Source organism: Dermacentor albipictus, chromosome 6 (assembly GCF_038994185.2).
Source record: "Dermacentor albipictus isolate Rhodes 1998 colony chromosome 6, USDA_Dalb.pri_finalv2, whole genome shotgun sequence".
In the NCBI taxonomy this organism is placed as follows: Eukaryota; Metazoa; Arthropoda; class Arachnida; order Ixodida; family Ixodidae; genus Dermacentor; species Dermacentor albipictus.
Window position 1 is genome coordinate 74,248,000 of NC_091826.1, and position 23,279 is coordinate 74,271,278.

Sequence of the window (23,279 nt, forward strand, 5' to 3'; positions counted from 1 at the left end):
GCGTCGAGGAAGAGCAGAGGTAGGTTCGCCAGAAAAGGGAGGGATGTCGCACACAATCAAGGAACGTGCGAGTGTTCTAGAGGCAAGTTCTCGTAAAGGAAGTAAAAGAGAGGTGAGGCGTAAGCGAAACCATTTAAAGGCCCCTGGTACAAAACGCCTTTCCTTCTGCCGCGCGCATCATCTTCGCAGCGATCCTCCTCGAAGCAGCCTGCCAGTGAGACTGAGCTTCTCTCTCGCTCTCTCTAATTCGCCCTCCTCGTTCCTGGATAAGCAAGCCGGATGGTCCGGCAGGGAACTGCTCCCGGAAAGGAAACAAACTAAAGCGAGAGGAAGCCGAAGACATAAATGTCCCTGCCGCAAAAACTCCTTTATTGCGGGGCCCCTCTTTCGCGACTTTCGTTGGCAGCTCCTTCACGTAACCTCCTCTCGCTGCCTCTGGGCTTCCCTCTCTTGATACGCTTCCTCTCTCTCCCCTCTCCCGTCATCATTCGCGGCCGATCCGAGCGGGGCGCGTTGCGTCTTCGTACGCGCTCGCTGGCAGCTCGCGCGTTCGTTTAGCGAACGGGAAGGAAGAGGGGTCCGGCCGCACAACAAACCGGGCCAGGCGATATACTACGGCAAGGACGGCCGGAGGCTGGCCGAACCGGCTCGTGCTGTTTCCTCGGCTCCCCGGCGGCTCAGTGTAACACATGTGGCCCTCGCCGTAGTACGTTTCTTCCACCCCTCTCTGCCGGCACCCCAACCTCCCCGGTCCGGTGGGTGGCAGGTCGGCCGTGCGGTGTCCCATGCGGAGGCCCGTCCTCTTTCTGCGACCAGTATGTATCGGACGCCTCATCGAAGATGACGACCTCAGTGTTCGACAAACCGTTGCTGCTCCCGGAGTGATCGGGAGATACCGTTTCGTACAGCGTCGCGCTACTGAGTGCCACTCTGCTTCGACCAAGGTGTTGGAGGCGCTACATTTCCTTGCATTTTGCGTCTTAGACTACCTAAGATGTTTTTGTAACTAAACCTCTGGCGGTGTGTGGCGGGTCAATCCACCCACTGATGGTGGATGGTTCGCCGCTGGCGCTACCGTGCCGGAGTCCCGTACTGCTGCTTGTGAAGGAACAACGATCTGTGTCCTCTAAATGAAATCGTTCTGGTTCGGAACTTTGTGCGTCTACGTATGACAACTCATCGGACCCGGAGCGGCTCGTAATAGGTGAGTACATTGTAGCCAACAAATGGCTCGCCGTGGTTCTACGCGCTACCCACGAGCGCTCACTCCCACGTGGTTTCGAGGCGCGCTATTCCGCGTTGGCGAAGGTTTGTGACCCGGTTCGGTTTCTTTCTTTTTCTGCATATTTCTTTTTTTTTCGTCCCGAGCGCGGTACCCGTGCCTCTTTGTCATTGTTTTTGTTACGTGTCGAGAAACACACAGTACAAAAAAAAAGAAAAAAAGAAAGATGAAAAGAAAGAGAGAAAGAAAAGGAGATGGGTCAGCAACTGGAGCCACGTGCGTAACTTTTTTTTGTGAGACTTCCGCGTAGCTGTATGTCTCGTGAAATCCGTGTTTTGAGTCGGGACAGACGAATATTCCGCCTATGCGAAGTGCAACTGACCCTTGCTGTATCTTGTCCTCTTACGTGAATCTAAATGTGCTCTCTTTGACGTCGCCGTTCGGTTAAATCAATCTAAGGTCCTTTGCTTGCGCACTCGTGAATAGATCACTGAAGCGAACTTAAAAAAAAAGAACAGTGCCACCGCCTCGGTGACGGTGGGGCTTTTCGTGTGGTCGCGGGCGTGTTTTGTTGTAGCGGAGGCTGCATTGCGATGAGTATAAGTGCCCTTGTGTCATGACACTTGTGAGCACCATAGAAGATCCCAAGGCCTCTATACTAATCCACTGCCCCCAATACTAACACTTCTTTCAGAGTCTGGGAGTATGTTTAAAATAAATGTTACCGATTATTTATATTGATCAACTGACGTCGCGGCGCTTCGAGTGAACAAAAGATCATATTATCGACCAGTTACAGCCGATAATGTGCACACTAGGCGAAAAATGATTCCCATATCACGTTTAAACTTGGTGGATTCTACTGCGGGCGCTGTGCCGTAAAGCTGTTGCAATGTGTTTCTGTTCCGTTTCTGTCATTAGCCCTTCGCGATCGGTCACGAATTTCCGGTCCACTTCCACTTCTCCTGTCTGTCGCAAAGCGTCACAAAAACTGCGAAGATTGTACGCACACGTCATCTTACGTGCCGTGCGCATATTGATCATGCATGATTATACTTAAAAAAATATTTCTGATTCTACACGTATTTTGCCATTAACGTTCCGCATTTGGTCAAAAGTTCATCTGGATGCACCACCTCGCCTGTCTGTCACATGACGCGAGAAAACCGCGAGAATTCACTACGTCAGTGTGACGTACACGCACTAATGGTGCGTTAATATAGCGCAGAAAACTGTAACGTTTTCGGAATAGCCGGAGAACGAGCCGTTCCGAAAGCCATAGACCATGGCTGCCCGTCGATCGCTCTGGCACTGGGTGCTCGGAGCTGCCAACGAGAATGGATTTCTTTGCGTGCAATCAAATTTTTCCGTTACCCCTTAACGTTGCTGAGCCCTCTCGGCACGTATGAGACATCGAGCTGCCGAGTAATCTACACTGATTGCTTCGCTTTTAGCGAGGATTTAACCTTCCTTTCTCCGGCCCCCGCGATTTTTGACCAGCCACCGCAAGCTAGTCGAGGGGAAACTGACAAACCACTGACGCCGGACCGACTCTGCTCACCCGGTTATCTGTACTTTCACTGCATTAGCTCGGCCCCACTGAAACCACTTCTGCGCTCTCTTCGCTTTTTATCAGCCTATTAGATACGAAATGCCTGTCAATGTAGGCAGTGCTATCCGCTTTGAAAGCAAACAGAAGTGAGGTACAAACAAGCAGTGCGTATTATTGGGCTGCTCAGCCAAGGCCCGCTGGTTGCATAAATTTCTTACTTCACAAGATTGAAATAAAATCGCTATGGAATATTGTTACGTTATAAGGCTCCACAAAGTAAAAGGAAAAAAAAAGGAAAAGGCAGATATGACTAAAAATGGTATGTGTAAATGAGTATATACGTACCGATTGTGCCGAGGGCTTTAAACAATTTGCGTATCTATTTGTATGTCAGACAGCGCGAATCGCGATCAATTTAGTGCCACGAGGCATAAAAGCAACCACTGTTAGATGATCAAAAACGAAGCCCCTATGCCAACAGGAAGAGCGATGTTAGGATTCGGGCGCCGAATTCACGGAGTTCATTGTTCCTAAGTGCTCTTTCTTTGTGATTGGCCGGTTATCTTCGCTAATAATATTTTTAAAAAGATGGTGGCATTTTAAGTGCCAAAACGACGATATGATTATGAGGCGTGCCGTAGTGGGGGATTCCGGACCAGCTGGGGTTCTCTAACCTAAATCTTAAGTACACGGATGTTTTCGCACTTCACCCCCATCGAAATGCGGCCGCCGTGGCCGGGATTTATCCTGTGATCTCGTGCTTAGGAAGCCCAACATCATAGCCACAAAGCAACAACGGCGGGCAATAATATTGTTACGAATGAAGAATGGGTTTGTTTACAGTCAAAATGGTGTAGAAGACGTGGGATGGTCCGAAACAGCCGATCACTCCGAAAAACCTCGCGCCGCTTCTTCCTCCTCTTCGCCGCTCCTCCGGCGCAGCGTTATAATTTCCCCCGGGGCATACTTCCGCGCGCACTCTGACTCACCGAGTGAGTCAGAGTACGCGTTGATGCTTCAATCGTTCGGTGATGATTCAATCGTTCGACGTGCACAACTTGTGCCTTGCGTGAACGGTGGTTATCAGCCGTCACTTTAGCGATGACATAGGCCACTGTACTCAAGCATTTGAGAACGACGAACCGGCCCGAATACTTGGAGGGAAGCTTTTGGCAAAGTCCCCCTTTTCCGAACCGGCGTCCACAGCCACACGAAGTCACCAGTGGCGAACCTGACGGGCAGATGTTGTGCGTCGTAGCGAGCCTTAGCACGAGCATGCGACGATAAGGTTCTTAGCCGGGCTAGTCGACGTGCTTCTTCGGCACGACATAATATCTGCGTGATAGAAGCATCGTCGTTAGGTGAAAAAGGAAGTATGGTGGCGCCAAAGCTTTGAGGATGGCGAGCATAGACGAGAAAGAAAGGTGCGTATCCTGTGACTTCATGCTTGTCTGTATTAAAGGCATGCGTGATCAACGGTAATTCGGCATCGCTTTGGTACGGCTTTCGTAGTGTCTCCGCTAGTCATCGACGTCTTTATCTAACAGGGAATATACGTGGTTCTGGCGTCCAGTATCTAGGATGCCTTGGTCTCTTGCTGGCTTGAACGATGCCTTCTTCTATGGTGTTCGTTGATCGGCCTGCTTGGGCGTCGGCCACGCTTGTTGGCTCTGGTGGCAGTCCAGCTAGGCGTCTGCTTATTCGAAGACCTTGTAGGACTGGATAGTCCAGGGCGTCCAGTACCCAGCACTTCCTTCACTTGTTACTAATGAATAATGGTTTTACTTAAAGTGAAAATGGTACAGAAGACATGGGACGATCCGGAACAACGTGTTCAACAGCACGATTGGCAGGCCTTTCCTCTTATATGTATAGTTACATCGCAAGAATCTTTTTATCTTTGTGACTATGGGTCCAACATTGAAACGGGATGTTATCGGAACATAACTCGTTTTTTCTATATCGCGTGCTCCATGTGCTCTGGATGCATGAGAAGAAGGTAGGTTGGGGAATGGCCGACCTCCGTGATGATTCCCGCCAATCGGGACCGGCAGACGCCACTGGTATAGCTAGAGCCCGATAATGAACGGTAAACTGAACGATAATGAACGGCCAAGTCACATCAATCATGACTAACATACGTGTGCCCGCCATAAGCGGCGATGCCATCGGCGTCACTGCCGACGGTGCCCGCGTACTGCTGGCAAATGAGTCGTTCTGCCCCAGTTGTGCTGAGGCTCTGGTTCGCAGATTTCCAAGGTTCCTGGGGAGAGCACGAACACGTACGCGTCAATCGCTGTAGAGAGACGTAATTACTGAGCGTCGGTCACCCGCCGAAAGAGCGGTAGAGATGCATGAGGGTGCATTTTGGAGAATCCCATATATCTGTATGACATAATCCCATAAAGAAGCGCAAAATTTTTATACGAGATCTTATACGTCCACACAGAATTTCGCATTTCGCGAAATGCGAAGGTTGTGGGTTCGGTTGCCACCTGCGGCAAGTAGTTTTTTCATCCACTTTAATTTGCATTAGTTTATCGTTTCTTTATTTCATTTATTAAGCACAGGTAATTTCCCCTATGTTCTCCTTGGTGTTAATGTTTGTTGGCTTCTTATGATATGACTAATAAAAATCGGGCCCCTCGGTTAACCCCCTTTCTTCTCATACAGAATCTGGTAACGTAGCCTCACGTTTTCTGATTACGTGTTTTCTTTTCTCTTTTTAGTGCTGCTTTGCTTAATTTTCTTCGGGCTATGGAAAGCGAGATAAAGGAAAACGTGTCATGTAGGCCCCATGAACAATATATATCATACGGTAGTACCAAATTAACACATGAGAACACACGTGCTCTGATACAGAATTATATGGGGTGACATGATGCCATTATTGAGAACACAGTTCATGCGGCGTATGCGACAGAAAATGCGACCGCATAACTTTGTAACCCGAAGAGGCAGTGCACGCAAAAGGAAAAGACGTTGTACGTTTTTCTTTTTTTAGGTATCTTCCAGTTTTCTTGACTCTCAGTTCTCACAGCTCATTCAGGAGATAAAAAAATAAGAAAAATGGGAATGAGGAAGAAAGAGACAGAGTCAGGAGATTAAAAAAATAATAATAAGAAAAGCGGGAATGAGGAAGAGAGAGACAGAGAACAAAAATGGTTTCCAGATTCTGTTCGGTGTCAGCAAGCGGCGGACGATGTACAACGTTCTCCCGCTTTGCTGAAAACAGGTATTTCCGCTCGTCCTTGCGGGAGCGGCCATAACAGTCAAATCGAGAATAGCAAGAAGGCGAAAAAAGGCCAGCTCCACAAAAAAAAAAGCTTCCGCGAATGGTTTCTGTAGCTAGGTTCCTTCGATTCACGATTATCTCCAATCTCGTCACCTGCTCTCCTCTGTATCTCTCTTTTTCGCTTCTCTCCTTCGACTTCGACGTATCCGTCAAGAAAATTCCTCGAGCAATGTGGCTGCTGGATTTGGCAAAGCGTCTCGAATGGCCGCAGCACTACTGAAAGAATCCGCTATAGGAACAGAAGAGACGGTTCCTTCTTTGTTGGTCTGATTTCTGCGATATTGCCGGCATCGAGCACGTGAAATGATTTTTTTTTTTGTTCAAGGAGCAAATCAATGCCCATTCACGTGCACGTGAGCGTGAGGGTCGAAACACTGCGAACATGTCTACAGACACCAACAGCTGTTGTTGGTGTCTGCAGACATCAACATTGGCTCAGATCTGTATGGCGTTCTGCAGCTCAGCACGAGGTCCCCGGTTATATTCCCTGCGCGGCGGCTGCATTTCGAGGGACGTGTAATGCGATAGTACTGACCGCGTACTTATATTTTGCTGCCCGCCAAAAAAAGCTCAGGTGGTCAAAATTAATTTGGAGTGCTCCGTTAGGGCTTTCCAATACGTAATATACCGCCGTGGCGTTTCGTGACGTATTTAGCCCCCGCATTTTAATATTATGGGTGAGCTCCAAAACGTACCAGTATTTTCCGCCCCTGTGCGCCTGTGCCTGCAAAACGACCCTGTCCTATCGCCACAGTTTAGCGAAACACGGAAGCGTCTAATACACCGACCCACTTTCTACCCAGTATTCTTTCTCGCTAGCTGTCCTTAGTCCGGGGAAAGTTACGGGTCCAGTAAGCCAATCAGGAACGAGGACCAGAAGAAGGGCTGGTTCGACGCGCCGATTATTGCCGTCTGTCCAACGCCGCCATGGTTGGAAGTGCGTCGAAAACACTGGCGGCATGCAATGTGCGAGACCGGCTCCACTTTCCGAAACACGTAGCCGGCTCCCTCATTCCTGATTGGCTGACAAGATTCGTCATGCAAGGATTAGCTGCCCGCAATGGACGAAATCGAATAGGTCTGAAACATCCGAGGTGGCCTTTTACTTGAAACACGCTCACAATGCGCTGATATCTTAGCCGCGGTACAATGTTTCTTGACCTAAACGCCTTTGTCTGCTCTACTATCACAGAAAAGAACTGGTAACTGGTCCGCTAAAGGTGTGCAAAATGAGTAATCCTGTTCAACATCCTATTTCATCTCCACTGTAGAACGAAGGCTTCTCGCGGCGATCTCCAATTGCACCTGTCTGTTATAGCACTCTTCATCATACGACGCCGTACGTACGCCTCCACCATCGTATGTGAGTCTTATTCTATATACTAAGGAAAGAGAGTCGAAGTTTGCAAGTACACAGTGCCCCACAGAAGCGTGAATATCAACTTGTTAAGAGAAAGTCGCAGAAATCGAGGTCACGGGTGTAATACCCGACCGGAGGGGTTCTCCTTCGACGAAGTCATGCGGCGAAGCAAGACACGGCGAAGGCTGAGCGCAGAGTGGCCCTAAATAGCCCGAAGGTCTCCGCTGCGCTGTCACTGAAGCCAGTAGCGAGACGCGGTAAACTTTATTTTTCTTTTTGCGCGTGTGCGTTCTATGGTTACATATTAACTAACTTAGGTTCCATGTTTGTAGCTCGGACGCTGTATCTTCTGTTTAACATTCTGTAGTAACGTGACATTCAGTGACTTGCCCTCCTCTGTGCTCTACTTTATTCTTTTTGATTTGTCATGTTGCTCTTTCTTTCCTCTTTCCTCCACTCCTTCCTATCTTCCATTTCTGCCTTTCTGTCACCTCCTTTCTGAAGAGTAGGCAGGCGTTGTGCCCTTTCCGGTGGCATTTGCCAGCCTGCTGCTCGCTTTCCCGTTCCTGTCAAATATGTATATTGTTTTCAAAACAAATAACAATAGGAGAGTGGAATTTCTGTGGCCAAGTTCGCGAAGTCATGAAGGCACCGCCGAAGTGTAGATAAGATTCGAAGCCTAAAAGGCCAATCTGAAAGAAGGCAGCGATATATGTTTTATCCAAATCGGGGTAGCCTTTGCAACATTGCGACCGCCTATGCACTTTAAGAGCGGTAACATTTATTAAAGGTTCACATTTTCGCATGCTTATCGGTAAGTGGTGCTCTACTGTAAATTTACACTTTGTCAGGATGGAACTCATATTCTGTAGTCTGTGATTGCAATGTAATATGTCACACTAGGTATGTGCGATACCATACGCGTTTACAATCTGAAACAGTAATTTATGTCTGTTATTTAATGTACACGTCTAGGGTACATATAGAGTACGTGAAATTTATTTATTTCTCAGTTTAGACATTTCAGCGCAATGTCATTTCATGACGAGTTTCATTTATATTCATGATGTCGCAGTAATTCGGGCATATTTCTGTTTCTCTTCCAAAAAAGGGCCTAGAGCCGGTGTCATGACTTGATGCCAATATCGCCTTAATTAATAATGCCAATAAAAAAAGGAAAAGAAAACAAGAGAAAATATTTGTGCGATTCTGCAGAATCACAGCCCAATTTCCAACACAGTTGTTTCTTTCGAGTAGTTGCATTGGGAATTTCAGTGGAGTATGATTAACTACATACTTTAAAACGTTGCCCGCATATGAGTCACCTGTTTGAAACCTTGCCTGCATATAACGCTTGCGAGCAGTTGCTGCAGAAAGTTTTTACAAAAGCTGCACTTGATCCGCATGCACTTCACTTCGCATTCAGGTACGGCATGATGATCCCCTCGTTTTCGCTAAATTTCCTCTCTGTTGCATCCTCTCTGTTGCATTGCTCTCCCATGACAGCGGGCTAACTTCGGCGCCGCTCATAAAAAAAAACACATAAGGCTACGAGTTGTGTGCATACGTAATTTACTGCTAAGACCGCAATAAGTACACACACTTTGCACTTCGCCGACAGGTTACCCATGACCTGCTCCTAATTTTTACTAAATCCAAGTACAAACAAGGTGCCTTGTCTAGTTCACCAAGGACTCCGGTAAAACCCGATATGAACCTGGTATTAAGCATGAAAATTGTAAAAAAAAATGAGTAGTCAGTAATTATTTGCAACGCTCCTCATTAAACCAGAAACCGTAAAGTATGGCCACAGAGTAGTCGTAAAATTACCCTCGTTTTCATACATATAAGCTCATTCTAACCTACAGTTCTTTCCGGGGCACTGGGAAACATAGCGTAAAGCTGCTGTGTAATTCTTTCGAGCACTGGGGTGAAGGATTTTCTCGCAAAGGCTGCAATTGAAGTACAAACATTTACCTTCGTATACGTATTGCCTATAATGTTAATCCTGCTCTCGGCAAACATCATCTCTGTGACGGCTATAGTTTTTTCCGAGACGTCAAGCTGAATTACGCGCCGCTTCCAAAACACACTCGTAACTCTCCGGAGTGCTTGCATACGAAATTTATTGCGAAGGCCGCAATTACCCCGCCCACCTTTAACGTCGCCAGCACATCACCCATAACCTGGTCTTTACGTTCAACAAAGGTGAGCAAGCTGCCTCGCTTATTTGACTGAGGACAGCGACAACACATTTAGTACAAAATTCGCATAATGCACGAAAGAACGTGAACAAAAGACGGTTCAGTAATCGTCGCAACGCTCATAATTAGACCAGAAGCGTAGAAGTTTTGCTTCTCATTACACTCTCTCTGTTGGCCGTAATATAACGGCAAGAGCAGCGCAGGCTTTGAGGTTTTGGTTATTATTGATTAGTTATTAATGTAGCATCGACACGATTAAAATTTGTGTCGACACCAATGTGCACTCGACCTTAGCGCCTCGCTCTATGCTTTACAATCTGCAACATTACATGCGCCACGGCAATCACATATTATTGGTTCCTGTAAATTTCTGCGCCTTCTGTAAATTTCACCATTGCTCCTGCAGACGCAATGGCGAGAGACAGGCGGCGACTGTCCTGCGAAGTTCAGTCACCGAGTCCTCGTCACGTCAGGGATTCTCACAGCGTCTCTTGGCGTCTAGTTAATTGTTTATAGGTACAAGATAAATATTCGAAATGAGCGAGCAACTCAATCTGGGAAGTTTCGAGAAATATTGTTTTTTTTCTTTTTCTTCTTTTTTTCAGCCCCAAACTGACCAAATGCGAAGATACATATTTGAACGGCGACGCAAAAAACATACGCCCAACGTGCAGTAACGGGACCACGAAGGAGAAAATTTTATTAGCGCAATATTTCGTAGTATATATTGATGATTGATTGATATATATTGATTTCGTAGTGATGCGCTTGTGTTTCGCGCCTCCGCTCAAATATGCATTTCAGTAAACTAGTTAGGTATGGGTCTAATTAAGAAAAAAAAAAAGACACTGAAGAGTGTGATGTCACTCTGCCGTACAGGCGTCGCGGTTCAAGCGTGAAATTAAATGGCGTGGAGCTTAACCTCTACTAGTTCTGCTACTGATTATAATTTTCACTCTGATGGAATATTCAAATAAAGCTATGGAAGAATACATCACCAGTCTCAACTGGTTAAGCCCTTCTCTTCAATCGCCCTTTGTGTTAGCAAACGCAGCCACCCTGTGGTATAGTTAAGTCTCCTAGTTAAGGACTTAAGGTATGAGCACCACGGCGGTTCAAGCAGTCACAACAACAACAACAACAACAACAACAACAACAACAACAACAACAACAACAACAACAACAACAACAACAACAACAACAACAACAACAACAACAACAACAACAACAACAGGGAAAGAACTCCGTATGTTTATCGAGTACGCCCTGTATGTTTCCGTTGTCCATATACTCTGAATATGAGTCCTCCGTCTTGAAGGAATTTTTCTAGTCGTGTATGCGACCGTGAGCGCCCGCCAACGTAAGATTTTATCATATAAAGGGGCAGGGTTGCTTCGGATGCATGCGTGTACATATGTTGGTCGGGAGAATGGGATGGAAGGCTGAAGTCAAAGTGCTGGGAAGTGTGCGTCAGAACACTCCAGTGCCGCGTGACCGATCTCAGTACCGAGCTTGGCCTGACCAACGGCAAATGCTGCTATGGCCTTTGGTGATGCGACCACGAAAGCTAGCATGCTTGGCGCGACTTGGCCCTTGCTCAGTGATACTTTGATGACGCAGTATACACACCGACCACGACGGTGTATTCGGTGCTAGAACACGTATATGACTGTACGCAAAATGCGTGTGCGGTTGTAACCGCGTAGGAGATAGGCGAGGCACTCCTGCGGCAAGACAACGTCGCCAGCCATGCACGCGTTTAGCTGACATGTGGCGGCCATTTGTTGGCAACGTGGGTCGCTGCGAACGTGCGGGCAAGTGGTTATTCTCGCTTGTCGCTGGCTTTGATGGCAGCTCGTATCTGTCCGCGTAATCTTTCCCACCTCGGGACTTGTGGACTGAATCGCCCGTCGTAAACTTAATCCCCCAATTTCGCTTTAGCGACATCGTCGTAGTCTTATTGCTACGCACTTCAGGCAGTAAAGTTGTGCCCGCTGCCTCCTATATAAAGGCAGAAAATCTACTTTCCAGGTGTGGCGATCACAGTCACGTTATTTAAAGTGTCATGATCGCGATAAGGAGGAAGAAATTGCAGACAAATAAAAATGGTTTGGAGTAGATACGGCAGGCATTACCAAGTCAAGACGAGCGGCTTACCGCTGTCTATAAAAAATGAAAGCGCATACAATCATAGCATGGTGCTGTTACTAACGTTTTGTGCATAAGCTTAAATGCTGACGAAGTAGCTTTATAAGAACTGGAGGACACTGCAAAGAACGATAGAACGAGAAATAACAGGTGTCCCCCTTGAAAAACAGGAAGGCAGGGATATGGGTTAGAAAAAACAAAAATAAAAAGACGCTGGTAGCCTACATTGTAGCAGACATTAAGAAGAAATGAAGTTGAACAGGACAGCGTCTGGACAGTCACTGATCAGCTTCGTCCTGTGCTGTTCAGCAGTGACTGAGTTTCTGTGATAGAATTGAGACGTGAAATATCTTGGCCACTTCATTTCTCTCTGTTCTACAGCAACAGATAAATAAATGACTGACTATAATGATAATGACGTAACAAGGATAAGGATAAGCCACAATAGGGCTTTCTAACTGCTGTCCTCGTCAACCGCACAAATTTGGCTCCCACTTTGCAGCCACTGCCCTGTGGCACGTGAAGGGTACTTTAAATGGGAACGCCTGAACTGAAAATCAGAGCACACGAAGTGGGTCTTCCTGCAGGCCTTCGAACGGCGTGCGGTGTGAAAGTGGGCCGTTTACGAGCGCACCGCACGAATGGTGTTCTCGTCTGCTCATTCCACTGATTCTGTGTCTATTGTGGCGCCTTATGTTAGCATGTTTCTAAGTACCCTGGTGTTTCTGCGAAGACTGACAATTGTGAAAGGTCAGCGGTGAGCAGATGGCATAACTTCTTTAATCTTCGAGCTGCACTGCTCAAACAGGCGTACATTAGTTGAACAATAGGTCTAAATTTACTAATTCACTAGAAATAATTATGGACTAATGAAGAAAAGTTCGCCACTTCAGTTTGTAACTAATTCCTTACGGCCCATATTGCGAGTTGCCAATTGTAGCCGGGGAGTTCTCAAGGTGGATCCACTTCGAACGAATTCAGTTTCTAGATATTATTTGCCGAACTTTGCAAAGAGATACATTGGCGGTGCAGTTACTTCTGTGCTTCAAAGCATAAAACGGCGCTTCGTTAAAAAACCAAGTGGAACGACTGTGCCTTTTTACCACAATTTTGACGGCACATTATCTCGAAAAATTGTGTCATCCACAGATTTCTTTCAAGTGGGTTTGCCTTGCAGTCTGTCGCAGCCTCTTTCAACGACAATGTTTCGCGTAATGTAATTAATTAAAAACTTAATTAGTGTATTTTCCCGATTAGTCGATTACGCATTTCGATTTATCGTGCAAGTGCCTCTTCGAGTGGACCAGCTCAAGTACTTGAATAGTGCGATTTGTCAAGGGCAATATTCAAAAATTGCGTAATGTCTTCGCGGAAACAGCCGGTACAGTGCAATTTTTTTTATGCTTCTGACATAACACTCGTGAGTTCGACGGCACCAGGCGAGGCATAACAGTCGCATAAAGCGCCGCTTCGGAAGTTATTGGTCGCTCGGGAAAACGGAGCTCATTTCTGCCGAACATGAACCGGTTAACCTGGTCTTCGCGTTGTCTTTTTTACGAGACTTATACTCAACATCGCATAGGGAACTTGTCCGAGTCACCCATTTATTTCAACTCATTAGTGCGCTCTAGCGCATTTGGCACTTAGCGGTAGAGCTTCTTAACGTATGGATACAGCCGGCTGCTCAACCATATGCTCAAGAAAGTGTCTCAAGGGCACTTCGCTACTTTCTTACATCTTAGCAAATACCTTAAGTTAAATTTCCCGGCGCGGATTCAAGGTGGGAATAGAATAACCTTTATTATATGCTCGCTACGTGTACAAACCTGGCTGATGTGCAAGGTACTTCTGAAGGAGTCATTTTGCAGCTGCATTCGGCGCCATGCGGTCACGCAACCTTAACGGCGTTAAGGGACTGTAAAATTAACGTGAAAATACATTCGAATTGACGCCGTGCGAGAACCGTTTGTCGAGAGCGGAAGCTTTATAATGCACCCCGACTACTGTAATAAGTTATAAAGAAAAGGACCATAACAAAAATTTCTATGCGAGCAGAAAAATAAATTCGACACCGCTTTTGTAAACACTGATTTTTCTATATTCACTAGTTCGTTTTGATCTGATATACGGGCTTCGGTCGTAACAAGTGCTGCTGTTACATATAACTGCTCGGGCTGAGTTTGACTAGAACTGTCCGCGGTCTCGATTGAGCCTCAGTCTGAATGTGTAGTTCAACGCGCACATATATTTTTTTTTGTCCTCTGGAGTTCAGCGTGGGGACGTAGGTACTATTACTGGCTGTTAGCTGCGGAACGCAAAACACGCTACATGAATGTGCACAGATAGTGTGGTAGAATAGGAAAGGAGGGTGAAAGAGGGGTTCGGCAAGACGCATACTATACACTCGGACACAACTCAAGTCTGCAGTGAAGCCCCGCCCACGCCCTCATAACCGCCAGCCACTGTTCCCCGACGAGGCTGCAAATAGTACGTAATTCAAAGTTTGCCTGTTACCTAAATAAACCGGTAACCACATAAATAAAGTAATGAGCGCGTAATTCTTTTACGTTTTCACTCGTCTATTATAGCGGAACGGCGAAAGCCTAATTCTTTATTGAATCGGAATAAAACGCTTGCTCCGCTGCAACTATTTACTGTCAAGTTTCACTTCAGTTGGCAGTAAAGTTTCACGACTAAAACGGGCTCAGCAATGAAATGAACTGCACGAGCGGCCGTGGCTTTGGTTGCCAACTGCTGTTTTTCTAAAGTTGTACTCTGCTATAGAACAGGAACTTCTCAGCGGGGGAGTGGAGGGTGGGGAAGCGGCGCACGGGCCCGATGCGCCCGCTTCTGACTACGCCATTGGAAACCCGTATGGGTTCTGTTCGTATAGCATTGTGCGACAGTCGACTTTGATGCCAATTTTTCTTTTTTAAGTACCTTCCTGCACATTGCCGGCTTTCGTAGAACTGATTTGCCGTACCGGGATATGGCTGCGAGCTAAGGAACCTCAGGTGGTCAGCATATAGCTCAGCTAGAACCGTATGCCACGATGTTTAGCCGGATGTGCTTCTTTGGCGCGTTAAACCCCACCAATCAATCAACAACAAGGAGGGAAACAGAGGGGCTCGATTTTCGTTGATCATGGCCATATAAAGCCAACAGACAATGAAGCCAAGGAAAGCACAGTGGTATTTAGCTATGCTTGAAATTGAGATGCAAAGAAATTCCAACCACAGCTAATTATCCGAATCCTTTCTTTCGCTTCATTGCCCGTTGTCGGGGTTGGAGGACGGACTTCGGGATGGAAGCCCAAACTTGGGAGGATTTTTTCTACATTATGTACAGAGAGGTGAGCGTCAATTAACAGTCGTACAGTCATTACGGGCCAGCAGCAACTCGGACGCTGCGGCCCGCGGCAAGAAGTTCGAGAGAGGTGAATCAGGGAATCAGGGACTGTCCCAGAATGCTCAGGTCTCTCTGGAAGGCTTCTTATAAACCCTTCGAGCACTGTAAGTCACGTCATGTTTCACCAATGGGAGAGTCCGCTCCGATGACGCCACTTTCAGCCAATGGTAGGCGCCCGTGTCGCGGTGTCGCACCTGGCGGCTCTCTGCGGTCTTGCCTCGCAGACTGGCAATCCACTTCTTCTAGGCTGGAGAAGGAGGGGGGGCGCTCCTGCTTCATTGCACAAGGGCCCACCTGCACCCGGTGGCTCGGCTTCGCAGCGGTAGCAGATGCCTTCTTCAAAGCCGAAGGGGGATGATTGAGCTCCATTGTACGAGGCCCCCTTCTAATCCCGGCGACGCACGAACTTGTTGGCACGTGAACTTGTTGCCTTAAACTTGTTTGCTCGGCCGCTTCTCTGGAATGCGCTTTCCTGCTTCTGCATTCCTCAATTAGCTGTGCTGCAATCCGATGTGGTCTGGGGAAGTAATCGCAGGAAACAGCTCCATATCTAACACCGTTGGCTTGACATGGTTCTGGTGAACAAAAAATCCAGCCCCCATGTTTCGCTGCTCCTTGTTCATTCGTAGCGACGGTCACGAATCTGACAGCCTTTATGCCATTAGGCAGCGTACGAGGGTTTACTAGCCACGTGCCTGCTCTCGTAAGTTCAAGCGTTACGTGATGCCATCCGGCAAAGAACGAAGTTCCACATCCGCCCGCCATGGCCATGATCGGCTCTGGATTAACACTCCCATAGGGCTAGATCTAGTATACATAAATACCAAAGATAGTAGACGCATTGATGGCTGTCGCCGTTCCACAATTGGCAGTGTAACGTATGCGCAATATGCAGGTCGTGAGTTTGCCTCCCACTGGCGACAAGTTACCTTTCCGTCTACTTTTATTTCCCTCTTTCTTCGATAATTTCCATATTCAATTTTAACCACAGCTTTTCTTGACTTCATTACAAATCAATAAAAAGATTTACGCAGTCGTCTTTGGACAGTAGCGATAGATATTGGCGTCATCATGTTGCACCAGGATACGAGAGCCCTCACTTTCGGACAGCCAGGTTTTAAGGCGTCTGTAACCGTTTCGCCATCAATGAGCGTTGAGTGAGGCAACGTTTGTTCAACGTGCATAAAGCACTCGGCGGCGGGAGGGGGGTCTCCTTGATCCCGGATATTACCTCGTTGCCAGAGCGTGTGGATCTCGCCGTGTTTACAGCTTTTTTCTCGTTTCTCACGCGCTGGTAAACACCCGCGAGGTGTCGCTTCCGGCGACCTCTTTTCTTTACGTTTACTTCGCGTCCTCCCTCCTCACACCGTCAGCATTGTACGTTCCCTCTCCCACGGCGTCTCGTGCCCCTTCGCCTTTCCAGGCTTTTCGCAAGGCCTCCGCTTTCTGAGCCAACTGCGATGTCATCTGTACGTCGTGTTCGTTTGGCACGCGAACCCACAAAACGTAGGTCACTGTGTCAACACAGGAGTCCGCTTCGCTTGGAAGGCTCCGGCCGACCTTTCGTTTTTGTTTTGAAGCTTTCCTGTTGGCTAAGCCTTATTTCCCTGTCACCCACTCTCCGTCGCCAGCTTCTGCGGGCCGCCGTAGCATTTATTATGGTTATTTTGCGGTGCGGCGTCCTTTCTGCTGAACTGTCGCAGTGATTGCTTTTGATATTGCGGCCTTCGGTCCATTAACCCTTTCTTTTTAAACGTCGTTTCCCCTTACTTCATTCTGTAGCGCTCGTACCCGCTGCAGCACTCGTAGCCTCACCGCCATCTTACTTCTTTTTTACTGTTTTCCCCTCCCTTTTTTATCTTATGCCGTCTGCTCTAGCGACCACCCTCACCGTTATTTGTTCTTGCTCATTTTCTTTTTTTCACTATCGCGTCGCCTGCTGCGACGTTAACCTTCGCCAACATCGTTTCCTGTGCGGCTTTCTTTTTCTTTTTTTTTCTGTAGGGTCTTTTTTCTCTTTCATTTGATGCGTCGTCTGCTACTGCCGCTAACCCTCGCCGCCATCTTTCCTCCAACTTTTGTTCTTGTTCCCTTTGGGTTCCCCGCTCGCTTGGTTTTGCTCCACTTCTGCTATACCGTCAACCCAAGTTGGAATCGTCCGCAGCGGCCCAGTTTGCGTCACCTCGCGTGCGAGCCAAACATTTGCCCGTATTTCAGGGCCAAGGCTTAGCGTGATAAGTTGATTTCTTTCCTCTTAAGCGCTTTCCAAACAAGCGGCTTGCCGCGGGCGAAGCGCTGCGCGCTTTCTAAGCCCACCGGTGCGTGAACGGAAGACCCCCCTCGCATTTTTGCGCACGCTATGCCTTTGGCGATTTTGTACAGACACCGGATCCGATGAGCGGGCGCAGCCTGCCGCTCGCCCGCCATTGAATCGTATAGTATAGTTTGAAGAGGAGTTTCTGAATCGTGTGGTGGCGTGCGCGTTTGTGTGCTTCTGGTCGAATGGGCGTACGGGTTCACCAGGAAACAGCAGTCGGGCCAGTGATAGCGCGTGACGCTTTTGTGCTGACATTTCGCCGGGGTTTCGAATGGCGCGTTTTCTTTCATTCTATACTCCGCATATCCAGAGCCGAGCTTTATACCGGGCGCGGTGCGGTTGTGAGCTTTAGAAAAGCGCGCGCAAACAAACCTGAACACATCACCCGTACGCAAAGAAATGGCGTTTTCTGCACTGCGCATGCTCCGTTTGTTATTTTGTTTCTGTAGTTCGCTAACGTGCATTATCTAACGAGTTTATCTTATACGTAGCGCTGACGCGCACTAATAATTAGCTTCGGAAAACATGGCGGCACCTCTTACTCTCACTCTTTCAGTGAGTTGTCGTGATGACTGCACTCTCGCTGTCGTTGATCGCTAACAAATAGTGAAATAAGCATTTCACTTCCTCTCAGCTTACCTGGGGCCAAATTAACACAGGTTTAGCTTGGTAAGTGCAGTTTGCCATTGTTAATCAAAAATAAAAAACGGTTCGCTAGTCTAGTAATATAATTTAAACAACATCGCGATTTAACTGGCACCTCCTGTTACGAGCACTTCGATCATCTAAAGGTAGGATGAGCTATAGCCTGCCCAATTTTTGCTGTAGTTCGGCGACTTTACGGTCTAATTCTCGTAAGTGCTCTATTGCTATTGGCGAGCCGCCTTTGCTAATAATATGTTCACGATCAATACTGACTGGAATCGGGGAAAATTCTAGCGTAAGATTTTTTTTTGTGTGTGTGAATACGGGTTCTGCTGTTCGCAGGCCTGACACAAGACGCGTTGGCATAGAAATATACGCTTGGGGTTGATGGATCCTCTCGGGCAGAATCGACATCGTGCACCATATGGCGCCACGTCCTCTAGCGCTTTTCCTCGCTTTGCTTCTGTTTTTTCCACAACGAAGCCGCATGTGACTGCGATCCCCGGATTCCTTCGTCTCCGTAGCCAAATAATCAACCAATCACCGCTCAAAGCGCGCAGCGCGTGCGCCGTCGGGTTTCTTGCAGCGCCACCTGCTGGCGGTCGCCTTCGCGCATGCGCGGAGTCGTGCGTGGTGGTTCAGAAAATTTGATGCTGGAAATTGTTTGCGTGTGTGTGTTCTTTTTCAAAAAAGGATAGGTAGGACATTAGGCAAAATAAGAACAAGCGCTTAGACATACGATGAGAAAGTTAGGCTTGAGGGTGTTCGAGCCCTCGCAATACGTGCCGTGCGATACTGTCCGTATCACGTCTTCTGCGCTTCTATAGAGTCGTTCTATTTACGCAGCCGAACGTCCCGCATGACTTACCGAACTCGGCCGTGCGGCAATTTGCCGCGCATGGCGGCTCGAACAGAGCGCTTCGCTCCGAGTGACTCGGCGAAATCAAAGCGTGTCCGAAGGCAGGTCGCCGAAACGTGAATACATAAAAATAGACCCCGCGTTCCTGGACCGCGCCGCGCTTTCGTCGCACGTGTCACTCTAAGCGCTCAGCCGAGACTGCGTAATCACGAAACAACGCGAACGTCGCCGCAGCAGGGAGCGCCGTCTGATGCCCTGGCTTCTCTGTACGCCGAGACAAACATCATGGGGCGCACGCTGCTGATGTTGCTCTTGATCGCCGCACTTCCTTCACGTAAGCGTCACGATTTCTCGAGCGAGCCGCTCGTCGCGCTGTCACGATGAGCGCCGTGTTATGCGACTCCGTGGCGTCCTGCGCGGCTTCGAGAAAGGGAAAGACGTCCGACCCAGAGCCGGCGTGGCGCGAGCGTGTCGTGGAATCCGGTGCGCCCGCCCTGTTTGCCCGTGAGGGGCGTGCAGAAAGCTTTCGAAGCCGAACAGCTTTCCTTGGCCCTTTCGACCGTCCTTAATCGGGGCCGTCGGTGGTCGGCGCGCTTTCACCGCCAAAACAAAGGCGCTATGATCTCGTGTCCTCGCGCAGTCGAGTTGTGCGCACCCATATGAATGTCGACCTTAATTGCGATTGGAAGCGAATTCCCCTTGACGTCATCGTGCCAAGCATGAGTCTTGATAGTATGCGCGCTGGGCTTATCGCATCTCGCGCTTCCCACTGGACACGCTGCCCCATGTATACGTAGCGACGCCGTCATGAAGTACTCGCGCACGTGGCGAGTGCGTTAATGTATATTCACGCTAAATTGTCTCAACGCTAATGATGCGGGTTAGATTACAGCCCAGCACCGAAGGTACCCTAAGAATGCTACTCGCGTTAATAAAGATTTCGTCAAATTTCATTGAACATTCAGGCCTGTCGTGCAGGTTGCGAAAATGGGCAATCAACGACAACTTGAAGGTCTAGCTATAGGCTCAGTTATGGACATACTTTCAGTGTACATCGCATCTCGCTTTATTTATATTGACCATGTAGCAATACATATACACGATAGGTTATATTCATTGTGTGTGCCCTTCTATAGGCACATAGCGCTGCTGTACGGGTGCGTAAGGTGAATAGATTTGATATAGTGTCTCTTAAGCCTAACAATCGTTATGCGTGCTGGCACTATAGCTGTGCTTTCTTAACAAGAATTCAGACATAAATAATCGAAGATAGTTATTGAAGAAGGGAATTGCCGGGCCTGCCAGCACGTGTTATCGCGTGATAGGCTTGGGGCGCCTGAAGGTTTGTACGCTGTGGTGGAATGCTGGGTAACTCCCCTTGTGGAGGCTGCGAGAGAAGAGGATAGCAGCCACCTTCCATGCCGGCGCTTTCCGTGACTCCAGACAAGGTGGTGGTGGTGGTAGTGGTGGTGGTCGTGGTGTTGCAGCAGTCAGGGTTAGCCTGGCATACATAGCCGGCAATTGTTCCGCCTGAGCCTTGTGTAAGTGTCACTACGTGCGTCACCAGGTGTCGAAGGGCACCGTGTCTCGCATGAAAGCAATCAGCACTCGTTGCCCTCTCTTCGTGAACGCCGCGGGCCCTCAGGGGAAAACGACGTCTTCAAGGGTCCTGCGCGAAAGACCATTATTTTGCAGGCTGCCGACTAGCACACGTGTGAGGAATAGCATTTATGTAATGCCGCCTGTGCCACCGCTAAAGGCGGGCTGGTTCACGGCTTTGTCCCCTACAATATTACGCCACGAGACGACAAAGGCAACGTAATAGCCTCGCTGCAACCAATGTATGCCTTTAAGTACACATAATTCCTTTCGTAATCCCCTGAGACGGAAATTAAGAATTACAACCAACGAAGCTCTGAATTACATCGGATTATAGTTCTCTCACGTACTGCAACACACTGCAACCAACAAAAGCAATGCTATTTCTGGCCCCCAAAAATAAGGTCGCGTGCACATTTATGCACACGGCGCCTCAAGGGAACCTTCCGCTTTTGACTAGCAGTAAGGCTTCATGGTTTGAAATCATTTGCTTCCAGTAATTCGTTTGTCAAATCAAAGACCTTTTGGAAACAGTTGAGTGCTACAACACAGGATTTCACATTTAGGTATGACATTCCTAAAAGCAGTCGTTTGCAGCAGACAATCAAAGAAAGACGACTTCACGCTTGCGACTGCAAACTCGGGACTTTCGACGAGAACGCGGTCCTCGGGAATAGTTGGCAAGAGAGAGAGAGAGAGAGAGAGAGAGAGAGAGAGAGAGAGGCTTCATTCAAAGTCTTTGCTGGGGTCGAGGGAGCCTGACCGGGGCCTCCCTTTCTCAGGCTGCGTCCAGACCTTGAGTCTTGGCGTCGTCGTCGGGCAGTCGGACTATCCAGGTTCTATCCTCCGGCCGTTCGTTGAGCAGCATGGTCTCCCACTGCTCGGGTGTGGCGATTCTGAATGTAGGATTGGTGCTGCGTTTGATGGTGTGTGGTGCTGCGAAGCATGCGCAGATAATGTGGTGGGCATCTGCGCATGATGACGCGCGGCACGTTTTGCAGCTCAGCGTGAAGGCATCGGTGTAGACGTGATGACACAAGGATGGTGTAGAGAAGGTGCGCGTCTGCAAGAGCCGCCGCGTGCTCGATTGGTGCTTTTTGAGAGGCTTGTCGGGAAGGGGGGTATTTGAGGCTGGCTTTAACGGTAGTACGTGAGGATCTCGCCATAGGTGATCGTACGCTCGCGCGCGTGGCTGCGCCAGGAGGCTACGGTCACGTGATCGGGGGCTTGCCGATGGTGAGGCCCACCGGAAAGCAGTTCGCCCGAAGAGGAAGAGGTGCGACGTCGCCGCCGCCTGAGCAAGCGTCCACCGGACATGACAAAAGGGAGAGTAGGGTCGCGTAATGAACGGAGAGGGACACGGTGCGCATCTGCTGGGACACCAGCGATAGCTTATCACTACAGGCACGCTCTGGCATATCACTGGGCGTGTTAACAGTACCGCACGATTGTTCACAAGTGCTTTTAGACGGACAACCAGATCGTTAAAAGAGAAATCTTGCGCCGTCCCCACGTGTTTCGCTACGATGGACTTCCGGACGTGTGTTGACAAGCAATGTAGACTCTGAAAGATGTGTTACAGGAGGAGCAGCTGCTCTTCTCGACTACGGGGCCGCGACCCGCTAGTTTTGCATCCCAACTACCAATTCCGTTCCCCGCACTGCAGCGCCAGTGTGTCAGCGTGGCGTGACGGATTTCAGGGGACATGTTTCTTACGCGTTTGTAGCCGTTTTTGTACGCAAGAAACTTGTGAAAACTCGCTAGCTTGGCTTTCCGTCTGATTCGTATATTCTTGCGTATACCTTTCTTTGTATTCTATTAGATTTGTCCCCTTCCACTTTCTTTCCTCATTCCTCCCCTTCTTCCCAACTTCCATTTCTATGGTTCTGTCTCCTTCTTTCTGAAGAGTAGGCAGACGTTGTGCCTCTTCCGGTGGCAGTTGCCAGACTGGTCCTCACTTTTCCTTTCCTTCCATGCCTATATATGTTTTCAAGTCAAGCAACAACAACAACAACAACAACAACAACAACAACAACAACAACAACAACAACAACAACAATAACAACAACAACAACAACAACAACAACAACAATAATAATAATAATAATAATACCTTTTCCGGGTAATGAGCCACGAAGTTGTACTATTTAATCTGTAAGTCAAGTGCACCGTGTGCAGTATGCCGCCGAGTGCGCTATCAGTACGGGGCCTGGCCGAGACGCTCGACCTGCTTACTTAATTTAGCCCGCTGGTGACTCTAAGACGAAGGGCGATTCTTCCTCTCCGCTGCCATCATGCAATGCGGCATATCGGTGGGGGCTGCATATTGTTCTCAAGGCACTGAGAATTAACCTAAATAATCACTGATCCATTCCGCCGGCATAATGATTCACTCTGTCATTGCGTTGTGGGCCGCCGTGAGACCTCACTGAGACGGTTCTCACGACCTTATTGTTGCGAAGTTTCCAAGTGTGTACATGTTTTTGCGAGAAGGCTCGCATTGTCATTAGCCCATAGATAGATAGATAGATAGATAGATAGATAGATAGATAGATAGATAGATAGATAGATAGATAGATAGATAGATAGATAGATAGATAGATAGATAGATAGATAGATAGATAGATAGATTTTCAATATGTGTGTTGAAGATTTTGGCGCTTGTGAACG

The 23,279-nt window shown here is 48.2% G+C and overlaps 1 protein-coding gene across 4 annotated transcripts in view; it reads left to right on the top strand.

The window, feature by feature from the left end:
• The first annotated feature begins 498 nt into the window (after window positions 1-498).
• Window positions 499-23,279, top strand: part of LOC139061208 (carbohydrate sulfotransferase 1-like) — a 78,941-nt gene continuing 56,160 nt past the window's right edge. For all 4 annotated transcript variants that reach the window (XM_070540861.1, XM_070540864.1, XM_070540863.1 and 1 more), the window contains exon 1: window positions 499-1,204. The gene's annotated coding sequence lies outside the window, so the exon portion shown is untranslated. The remainder of the gene's footprint in view (window positions 1,205-23,279) is intronic.